Source organism: Ictidomys tridecemlineatus, chromosome 8 (assembly GCF_052094955.1).
Source record: "Ictidomys tridecemlineatus isolate mIctTri1 chromosome 8, mIctTri1.hap1, whole genome shotgun sequence".
Taxonomy (NCBI): domain Eukaryota; kingdom Metazoa; phylum Chordata; class Mammalia; order Rodentia; family Sciuridae; genus Ictidomys; species Ictidomys tridecemlineatus.
This window is the reverse complement of record NC_135484.1, coordinates 125,129,166-125,139,267: the sequence shown is the minus strand read 5'-3', so window position 1 is coordinate 125,139,267 and position 10,102 is coordinate 125,129,166. Positions and strand designations below refer to the sequence as shown.

Here is a 10,102-nt window from a genome sequence, read left to right as displayed (position 1 = left end):
CATATTGCTGAGAAGCAGTACAAATGCTGCTCTGTGGAGAGCGTGGTGAGAAATGGGAGTGCAGCCTGCTCCCCAGGGCCCTCTGGGGCCCCTGGCCCCAGGCCGGCAGGTGAGCTGGGGGGGCTCTAGGACAGGACGTGGCCTCTCCTGCAGATCCCCTGAGCTCCTGCTGCGAGTGCCCACTGGCTGGCCCTGGCTGTGAAGGACCGGTGAGCCTGCCACCCAGATGGATGACCTGATGGCGGCGGCGACCTGTCGGCCCCGGACCCCGAGGGCTGCCGGGTCTCCTGGCTCAAATGTGCCCGTCCCAGCTGAAGCCGCCACCCGGGATGTGGCGCCTTTGGGTGGCGGCGGGCGTGGCATGGCGAGAAGAATGGCGGCCGCCCAAACGCTGCGGAGGCCGGCAGGGTCTTCAAGGTCCCAAGAAGGAGGATGGACGCCTGAAAGCTCGACCACGCATTGGACAGCGGAGCTGCACAGACCAGGGCTCTCCGTGAGCGCTCAGTGCCAGCTCCTCGAGACCGCACCTTGCGTTGGCCAACAAAGACCGGCCCATCCTGGAAGATGAGCGAAGCTCCGGAAGACCACCACGGGTGGAAAGGTTAGCAGCCTCTGGCGGTTGGTGTTCCTGCTACCAAAGACAGAAACGGTAGAGTCACAAGCCGCATCTACCCAGTTGGAAACGCCCGCCACCCTTTGGGAAGATTTCCTGACCCTTTGTAAAAGGCCTGTGTATATAATATGAAAAAGCTGCTCTCAACTTGCCCCCCAACCTTTTAAAACTTGTGCTGCATCTGGACATTCTAAATGTAAAGAGGATGCCTGGCCTATGATAGAGTTAGAAAATAACGTCTTGTAAATGTCCGTTTGTTTGAAAAAAATCAGAAATGCCTTCTGGAAGTGACTTTGAAATGAATTTGTTAGACCACCTCTAGGAGCGACACTTGTCCACGTTTGTTCAGTGGGTTGTTGGACATGGAGAAGACTGATCGTGAGAAGGAGGTTCTGTGCCAGACTGGTTTTACGTAAAAGACATTTTTCATATAATAACCATTGTTTTGCGTGTGCATTTTATTCCTCATTAGTGTATATATAGTTGAAAATGCTAAATACTTTTTTTTTAATATCTAGGTTTTCTAGATGTTCTAAAGTGCCTGATATATGTTAAAAGTAGAAGTGGTAAAATATATGACCCATTTTGTAAATTTCTTTTGTTAAAATTCTTATGAAATGGTTTATTTTGGGGGGAGGTGCAATAGCCAAATCCCTGTTGAATAGTACAGTTGTGTGCTGGTCCTGGGTGTTGGGTGCAGAGCAGGCTGAACTGTGTTGTCTGCAGGGCAGGCTGAACAAATGTTGGATGCAAGATAGCCCACGCACTCAACCCCCCCCCCCAATCTGGTCCTTTATCACCTGTTTGTGTCAAGTCCGGCTCAAGGCTGAGCACTCAACCCCCCTTGGGCCAACAAGGCAGCTTGCAGACCCAGAGGCCCCATTAGATTTGGGCTATAAAAACTCCCTCCTGCCAGGCCCCCCTCTCTCTTGCTCTCTCTCTCCTGCTCTTTCTCTCCTGCTCTCTCTCTCTCCTGCGTGCGCTTCCTCTCTTGTGGTCACTTTCCTTTCACTTGGGAGCACCATGCCAGTGTGCTTACCAAGAGCCAAGAGTTGTCTGTGGGTTTTGTTTTACTTTGCTGTGTACATAGTGTATATAAAGGAAAAATGAGTCCTCCTAATCTACATCTAGCCTTTCTAGATGTTAAAGAGGTTGCCAGTGTATGACAAAAGTAGAATTAGTAAACCAGTTTTGAATATTTTGTGTTAAAATTCCTAGGAAAAATTGTCTTCTGAAAATTTGAGCATTATAGCCCACTGGGTCGGTGAAGGGCCAGAATGCTCATATTTTGAAGACATTTTCAAATTAGAACTATTGTTACATGTGTGCAGTGTATTCAAGACTGTCATGTACATAGTGGACAAATTGAGTCCTTACTTGAAACATCTAGTCTTGTCTAGATGTTTAGAAGTGCCCAATGTATGTTAAACATAGAGGTAGTAAAATATCACTTTGTAAATATCTTTTTGCTAAAATTCATATGAAATAGTCTTTTGAGAATGGAACTATTAAACCACCTCTGTGAGCGGTATAGTACTGTCTGTATTTGCTCAGTGATGTGGAGGAGGTGGGAGGGAAGCAATTGCAAAAGGTTAGTATGTTCATATTTGGACATTTTCAGACATCAGTTTTCTATGTTTTGTGCATTTTGTTTTTGCTGTGTATATATTGTATATAATGGAAAAGTAAGTCCCAATTTTGCAACATCTAGTCTCTAGATGTTAAAGAGGTTGCCAGTGTATGACCAAGTAGTTAGTAAAATTAGAACATTTTGTACGTTTTTTGTTGAAATTCATAGGAAAGCTTGTCCTCTGTAAAAAGACTTTTGGATATGGATTTGTTTGACCATCTCTAAGTGTTACATATGCCTGTACTTGTCTACTGGACTGAAAATAGAAGGAAATGAGGAGGGAGATGTTCAAGGACAAAATGGTCATATTAGAAGATACCTCATATTTAACCATTGCCACGCGTGCAATTTTATTTACCAGTGCTGTGTGAATAGTGGACAGGGTCTTATGTGGAATATCTAGTCCTTCTATATATTTAAAAGTAAAAGTAGTAGAATTGAAACTTTTTGTAAATAGCTTTTTAAAACTGATGAGAAATATTGTGTTTGGAATTGTTAAACCACCTCTTAACAGAATACTGTCTGTTGTACTTGTTGATTGGGTCGAGGGAGGTAGGAGGGAAGAAGTTGCAAAAGGTGTTTAATATTGTTAGAGTGTGCTAAAAAACTTCAGCTTACCCATTGCCTTGTATTTCATTTAACTTTGCTGTACTGTATATATTGTATATATACTGGACAAAGGAGTCTTAATTTTATAATATCTAGTCTCTAGATATTAAAGAGGTTGCCAATGTATGACAAAAGTAGAGTTAGTAAACTCACACATTTTGTACACTTTGTGTTAAAATTCATAGAAAGGCAGTCTTCTGAAAAGGACTTTGGGAAGTGAAATTGTAACATCATATCATGTGACACTCAGATGTGACACATGTGACAACAGGAGAAATAAGTAGAAGAAATGAAGGATTCTAGGCCAGAATGATCCTACTTAGAAGACACTTTCAGATATAACTATTGTTACATGTGTGTAGTTTATTTAACACTACTATGTACATAGTGGACAAACTTAAGTCCTTATTTGAAACATCTAGTCTTTCTAGATGTTTAGAAGTGCACAAAGTATGTTAAAAGTAGAGGTAGTAAATAAAACATTTTGTTATATATCTTTTTTAAAAAACTCATGAGGAAATAACTGTCTTTTGGAAATGGAATGATCAAAACACTTCTCTGAACAGTACATATTATATCTGTGCTGGTTCAGGGAGGAAGAAGGAAAAGAAAATATAAAGGGCTTTATACCAATGTATTTTCTGTGAAGCAGAATTGACCATTGTCCCTTATATTTATTTGTGGGGTTTGTTTTACTATTCTGTGTAAATAGTGTAGATAAAGGACAAATGAGTCCTAATTTACAACTAGTCAATCTAGATGCTAAAGAGGTTGCCAGTGTATGACAAAAGTAGAGTTAGTAAACTAACACACTGAGTACATGTTGTTAAATTCATAGGAAAGACTGTAATTAAAACTACTTAGAAAGTGAAATTTGTTAAAAGTCATCTCTAAGCATTACAGATGCATATACTGACCCATTGGTTGATAAGACTAGAAGGGGAAGGGTTCTAGGCCAGAATGTTACTATTTGGAAGATACTTTCAAATTCTAGCCTTTAAAAAAAGGGGTGGGGGGGAGTTTTGCTTCAAAGTATAGCCTTTGTTAAGTAAGTGTTGCAGTTTATTCAGTGCTACTTTATGTATAGTTGGAAACTTAAGTCCTTGTTGGGAACATCTAGTGTTTCTAGATGTTGAAAAGTGCACAACACATGGGAAAAGTAGAGAGCTAAAGTAATGCCCTTTAAGTATGTTTTGTTACTACTTAGGAATGGTTGCCATTTAGGGGAATGGAATTGTTGAACTTGATGTCTTGGAGGGTAGGTTGAAGGTTTACTGGGTCAGGGGGTAGGGGAAGGAGAAAGTATGCATAGAGAAGCAATGGGTGCCCTTTAGTTCAGATTGTCTAGCCATTGTTATATGTGCATTTTAGTTAATCTTGCTGGGTATTAAAGGATGAGTCCTAATGCCCAAAGTTTGTTAACAATAGCAAAATAATCCCTATATAAATGTCCTTTTGTTGGTTTTTAGAAAGAAATCTCTTCTGAGAGTGACCCTTGTTAATCCAGCTCTTGGAGCTAGAGATAGTCCTGAATTTAGTCACTGGAGTGGTGAAGAGGGAGAAGAGGAAGGGGAGGGGAAGTGCTCTTTGCTAAAGTCTCCATATTTGGAAGACAGGTTTAGATTATAACCATATATCTATATGTACATTTTTGGTAAATTGTGTTTTTGTGCACAAAGTTCATACTTCATTTCACAATATCTAAGCTTTCTAGATGCTTGAGGTGACAGTGAATCATAAAAAGTAGTGCTAGTGAATTAGCCAACTTGTAAATATCTTTTTGTTATAATTGATAGAAAAGATGCATTTTGGACATGGAATTGTTTTATCTCTGGGCATTGTGTATCAGGACTTGTTCATTAGGCTGGCAGCAGAGGGGCACAGGGAAACACACAGAAAGATGGAAGCAAGTGCTCAAAGATTTACATTTTGATGTGAGCCACTGGTGTGTGTGCATCTTCTGGCTGTACTATAGGAATATTTTAATTCAATGGAAACATACATTCTTGCTAATATTTTAGTAATAGAAATCTGTTAATGAAACAAGCTTGGTGTATTCTGTTGCTGTTTCATTTTAAATTGAGCATTAAGGGAATGAATTGTTTTAGTTGTAACTCTGCCAATATGTCAGCTAGAGGCCTGTTGCCATTTCTGTCTTCAGTGAAATTTTTGTCCCCAAGAAAGGATAACAGATTGAGTTGGTATAGTGTATTCTTGGTTATCAAAAAATACTCATGTAGCTTCAGGATTTTGAATTGGTGAATATTCATGATGTGTGGAAAAGCATAATACACACCACAATCTCAATCACACAAAATGGGATATTGTGTATATATGCACACAACCTAGAGGGACACGTCCAACTAAGCTTCGTGTGACTGGATGACTTTGTTCTTTGCTTGTGTTTTTTTTTCCTGTAATGTACAATTTACTTTTAAAAAATAAAAATTATTTTAAAAACCTGAAAAAAAAATGCTGCTCCGCATGTGTTAAGTATCAGGGTACTGGATCCAAGCTACAAAATTATTTCTAGACCTGCAGTAAGACAAAGGTCTAGAGCCTTCCTTAGGAGTATGAATAAGTGTTTCCTGGTGGGTCCTAAGCAAGAAGGAATGTTCCAGGTATGTAGTTGAAAGTGGCTACAGCTTAGTTACAGAGGGTTTTCAGGATCTAGTCAAATTGAGGTCATAAGACCTGTATTGGAGCATGGATGTTTGTGTATCTCAGCCAATTCCTGGCAGCTGAGAGATGCTGGAGCCAGGTCATGATGGGTAGCTCCTAGAGTCCACAGCCAGTACCAAGGTCAATGGGACTGTTTCCTGGATCATGGTCTTGTATAATCTCTTGCTGGGTTCCTTGGCATATGATGCTAATGGCAAACCAAGAATAAATAGGGCCATGTGGTGGGGCTTTCTCCAGGACTGTAGAGAGACCCAGTCAGTAATCCTGTGGTCATTTGGGCATAGGCTTGACTTCTCAAAATAACCCCTTTATTTTTTGTCTTGAACTCAAAACCATCTTGGTCCCAAAGCTCCCACAAAGGCACTTTTATCCTTGAATTACTTCAAATTAATATTGGTGAGGGGAGATACATGTCAGGGAACCTGCTACTGTACCATCTTGGTGCAATCCTGATGACTACATTTTCAAAGCATAAATCTCAAATGAAAATATACTTTATATATCTATATGTAATGTATTGTGTAGTGTAATATTTTTTTAAAAAAGGGTTATTTTAAGTTTATCTTTGGGGGATATATACCCCTTTCCATAATATGTTATGTAATATAAAAATATATAAATGCATTATATATAATATGTCATTAAAATGTGACAAAAATTAGCAATAATTTGTTTAAAATCACTCAAAATATATGTTTATGTTTTTCTCTCGGGCCTTTCATTGATGTGCAAAGAAACCAGAGTTAGGTAGAAGTGGATATTTTATTATACGTAAACATTTTCTTGTCATTCTAGTTCATATACACACAGATATACTTAGTAAACAGATTCCTAGAAATCACATTTCTATGTCTTTACAAAGTCCCTCAACTTCAGAAATTAACTAGAAACTTCCACATCAGGTTATTAACAGAAATTTAGACTACAACTTTTATAAAAATTAATATGGTTAAAGAGACAAAGAGAAAGAGGTAGAAAGACAGAACTGTAAAACATTTAATTGTGTATGGATGGGTTGTCTGTGTATGTAAAGATGATGCAACAAGTGTGTCTAAGAAATATCCAAAGATCAAAAGAAAATATTTAAAAAAATTCATTCTTGCAAACATCAATGATTATTTTCACATCATTTACAATGTGGCACAGTATACTTGACCTATAGTATCAATTGTCAAGTAGGATATTGCTTATACTTTAGACAATTTGTATTCACTGTAGATTTCATCTCCAATTACCTTCTATAACATATTCCACCTGCTATATTCTGACTTATTTGCTAATTGTTTCTGTTCTGAGTTAATTCTTCATAGTAAAGTATATGTTGCTCCAAACAAAAAACAACATTTTACTGTTCTTATTACCTTAAAAATTGAATATAATCATGCTTCGAAAAATCTAAATTATTACAAATAGATTGATAATTTGATAGAAATATCTTAAAGCCTTTAAAGACCATAAAACCTACATGCTAATCTGAAAATAAAAGTTTTAAATATATATTATTCTAGGCATAAAAAGCATTAATTAATAGGAAGAAATAATTCCATTCAAATTATTCCCCTGATGTGCAAAGCTAACTCAAACCTATATCAATCACACTTGTGCTATATTCATAGCCTAATTTATTGATATCATGGTCATTTTTCCACTTAATAAAGATAAATAAAAATTAAGAATGATTTTTGGTGTCTCTTGACTTCACACAATATATCTAAGCTCTCAGCAGATACTGAAAGTTTTGTGTTCAAATTCATCCAGAATCTAACTACTTCTCCTATCTCCACCACCATCACCCTTACTTGCATTACCTTCAATTCTTACCCAAAGGATTAAGGGCATTCTAACTGATTCTCTATTCTCCACATAGAATTTAATGTGATTGTTTAAATATAGGAGTTATATCAAGTCAGTTCTTTGTTTCAAATGCCTCAAAGTCATCCAATATCATGCACAGTACCCAAATCCCTAAAATGATTAAGATGCCTGTGTCATGGGTCCACCAGATGACTAACTTCATGTTGGGCCATTCTCCCCATTACCCACCAAGCTCCAGGCACACTGGCCGTCTTGCTTTCCTCAAAACAACAAGCACACTTTGTCTCAATGCTATTTCACTTGCTTTTGTCTCTTCATAAAATGACATAACCTCATATATCTGTGTGACCCTCCACCTCATTTCTTTCGGTGTTTTGCCTGAATGTCACATCTTGGAAAGTCCTTTGTTGTTCCCTTACCTTCCATAATACATTCTACCTTCTGACAGAGGCACCTTTACTTATTCAGTTATGTATTACCTGCCCCCTCAACAAAAATGTAGGATCCACATCCCCATTAATGGCCTCGTGGACCTTTTTCCACTGGGGTATGTTGTGCATATGGATCAGGACTTACTCAAGATATTTCAAATAATGATTAAAAGATTATATGAATAGTGGTTGAAATTATATGAATGAAGAACCTGGTTATGAACTAAACAAATATCTAAAATGAAAAAAATTTTAAGAAATATATTGAATTACTATAGGAAAGAAAATAAATGTCATAAAAATGGCATACAGTTTTCCTCTGTATTTTATTGTGACTGATTTTCCTCAGGCAAACAGCTTCAGCTTCTTCCTAAAAATTCTGCTCAGAACAAACATCACTTTCTTATTTTTAAAGATATATATCAGTGGGTTCAACACTGGAGTGAGTGTCGTGTGTATGATAGCCATAAATTGTTTCTATGTTACACATGCAGCACAGGGAGGAGGGATATAAGTGAGCTTCACAGTTCTATAAAAGAGATATACCACCATAAAATGGGAGGGAGAAGTGGATAGAGCCTTGCGGAATACTCTGCAGGACCGGTGCTTCAACAAAAAAAAGACACTTATAGAGAAATAGGAAAGGAGAGTGAGGAAACAAGCCACCATGGCTAAGCTGCAAGTGACAATGAAAATGAGCCACTTATTGAGACTTACATCACCACAAGCCAGTTCCAAGAGAGGCTTGATATCACAGAAGAAGTAATTGAGTTTCTGAAAGTGGAGAAAGTTCAGGCGTGCAGTCATGACAGAATGCATCAGAGCATAGAAAAAGCTAATAAACCATGCCACAGCTGCCAACAGGACACACAGCTGGGGGCTCATGATGACAGTGTAGCAAAGTGGGTTGCAGATGGCCACAAATTGATCAAATCCCATGATGATTAGCAAGACACCTTCAGTGCAACCAAGAAAGTGGAAGAAGTGTAGCTGAGTGATACAGCCTAGGAAGGATATGACCCTGTGCCTGGAGAGGAGGTTTCACATTAGCTTGGGCATTATCACTGAAGAATAGCAAGTATCCAGACAAGAATGATTTCTCAGGAAAAAATACATAGGAGTGTGGAGTATTGGCTCTGAGATGATGATCACTAATGTGGCCCCATCTCCAAATAGGTTTGTCATGTATATAATGAGGAAAATGATAAAGATTACAAGCTGTAGCACCCGAACCTGGGTTAGTCCCAGCAAAAGAAACTCATTCACTAAAGTGATGTTCTCCATTGCTTTGGGCAAGGAAAGATGACAGTGACAATTAGCAAACACATCCTGGTACACTGTGTAGGGTGAAATGAAGCATGTTTATCATCTGGAAAAAAAAAAGAAGGATAAATTGTGGTGAACAGCATTCCAGAGGTAAATTCATTTGCAACATAACTGAGGAAAATGAAAGTACATGTCAAGTTCTGAGTTAATGTGATATCTGATGCATGGAAGTAAAAAGGCTACTCATACTGTACAGTTAACCCTAAAAAGAAGCTCATCAGAATTAAGGTAGATATTCAGAGAAAACATGTTAAAAAGGAACAAGATTTAATGCTAGCTTCATGTATGGCATTACAATTAGTATATCTAATTAAAGCATGTCAAAGATACATTAGTAAACTTAGAAAACACTTTTTAATGGACTTAATAGGCACACATTATTTCTAAGTAGGAGCATGGCAATAGCCTAGATTCAAATCTCCTCACTTAAAAAAAATCAATAAATAAAAACAACCTGAATATAAAATAATGATTACAAGAGGCTGGGCAGTTGGAAGCCAGCAGCTAGAGGGAGCCTGGATTTGATCAGTATGCATGCATTGAAAAATCACACTAAATCTCATGAATATGTACAATTACTATATGTTAATCAAAAGAATTAATAAATAAATTCCCTTTAATCTAACCCTTATGAAAGAAAATAAAAAATAGAAAATCATGATTTCTTCTTTTAAAAAATATTTATTTTTTAGTTGTACACATATCTTTATTTTATTTTTATGTGGTGCTGAGAATTGAACCCAGTGCCTCATTAGTATGACGTGAGCACTCTACATCTGAGCCACAATCCCAGCCACAAAAGTCATAATTTCTTAATGGAAGAAATCTCACCAGAAAAGAAAAGTGATAAAAAGCAAAATAGAAATGCAAAGTAAAATGTAATGATATGCAATTTTAACAAAGATCAAAGTGTTTGACAATGCACCATATTAGCTTAAGAGTAGTGTAATACAGGTGGGGATATAAATCAACTCAATCTCTAAGGGGCAATTTAGC

At 37.7% G+C, this 10,102-nt stretch overlaps 1 pseudogene; it reads right to left on the bottom strand.

Moving 5' to 3' along the window:
• Nucleotides 1-8,125: 8,125 nt before the first annotated feature.
• LOC101961592 (olfactory receptor 12D3-like) lies at nt 8,126-9,064 on the bottom strand (annotated as a pseudogene).
• Between the last annotated feature and the right edge of the window lie 1,038 nt (nt 9,065-10,102).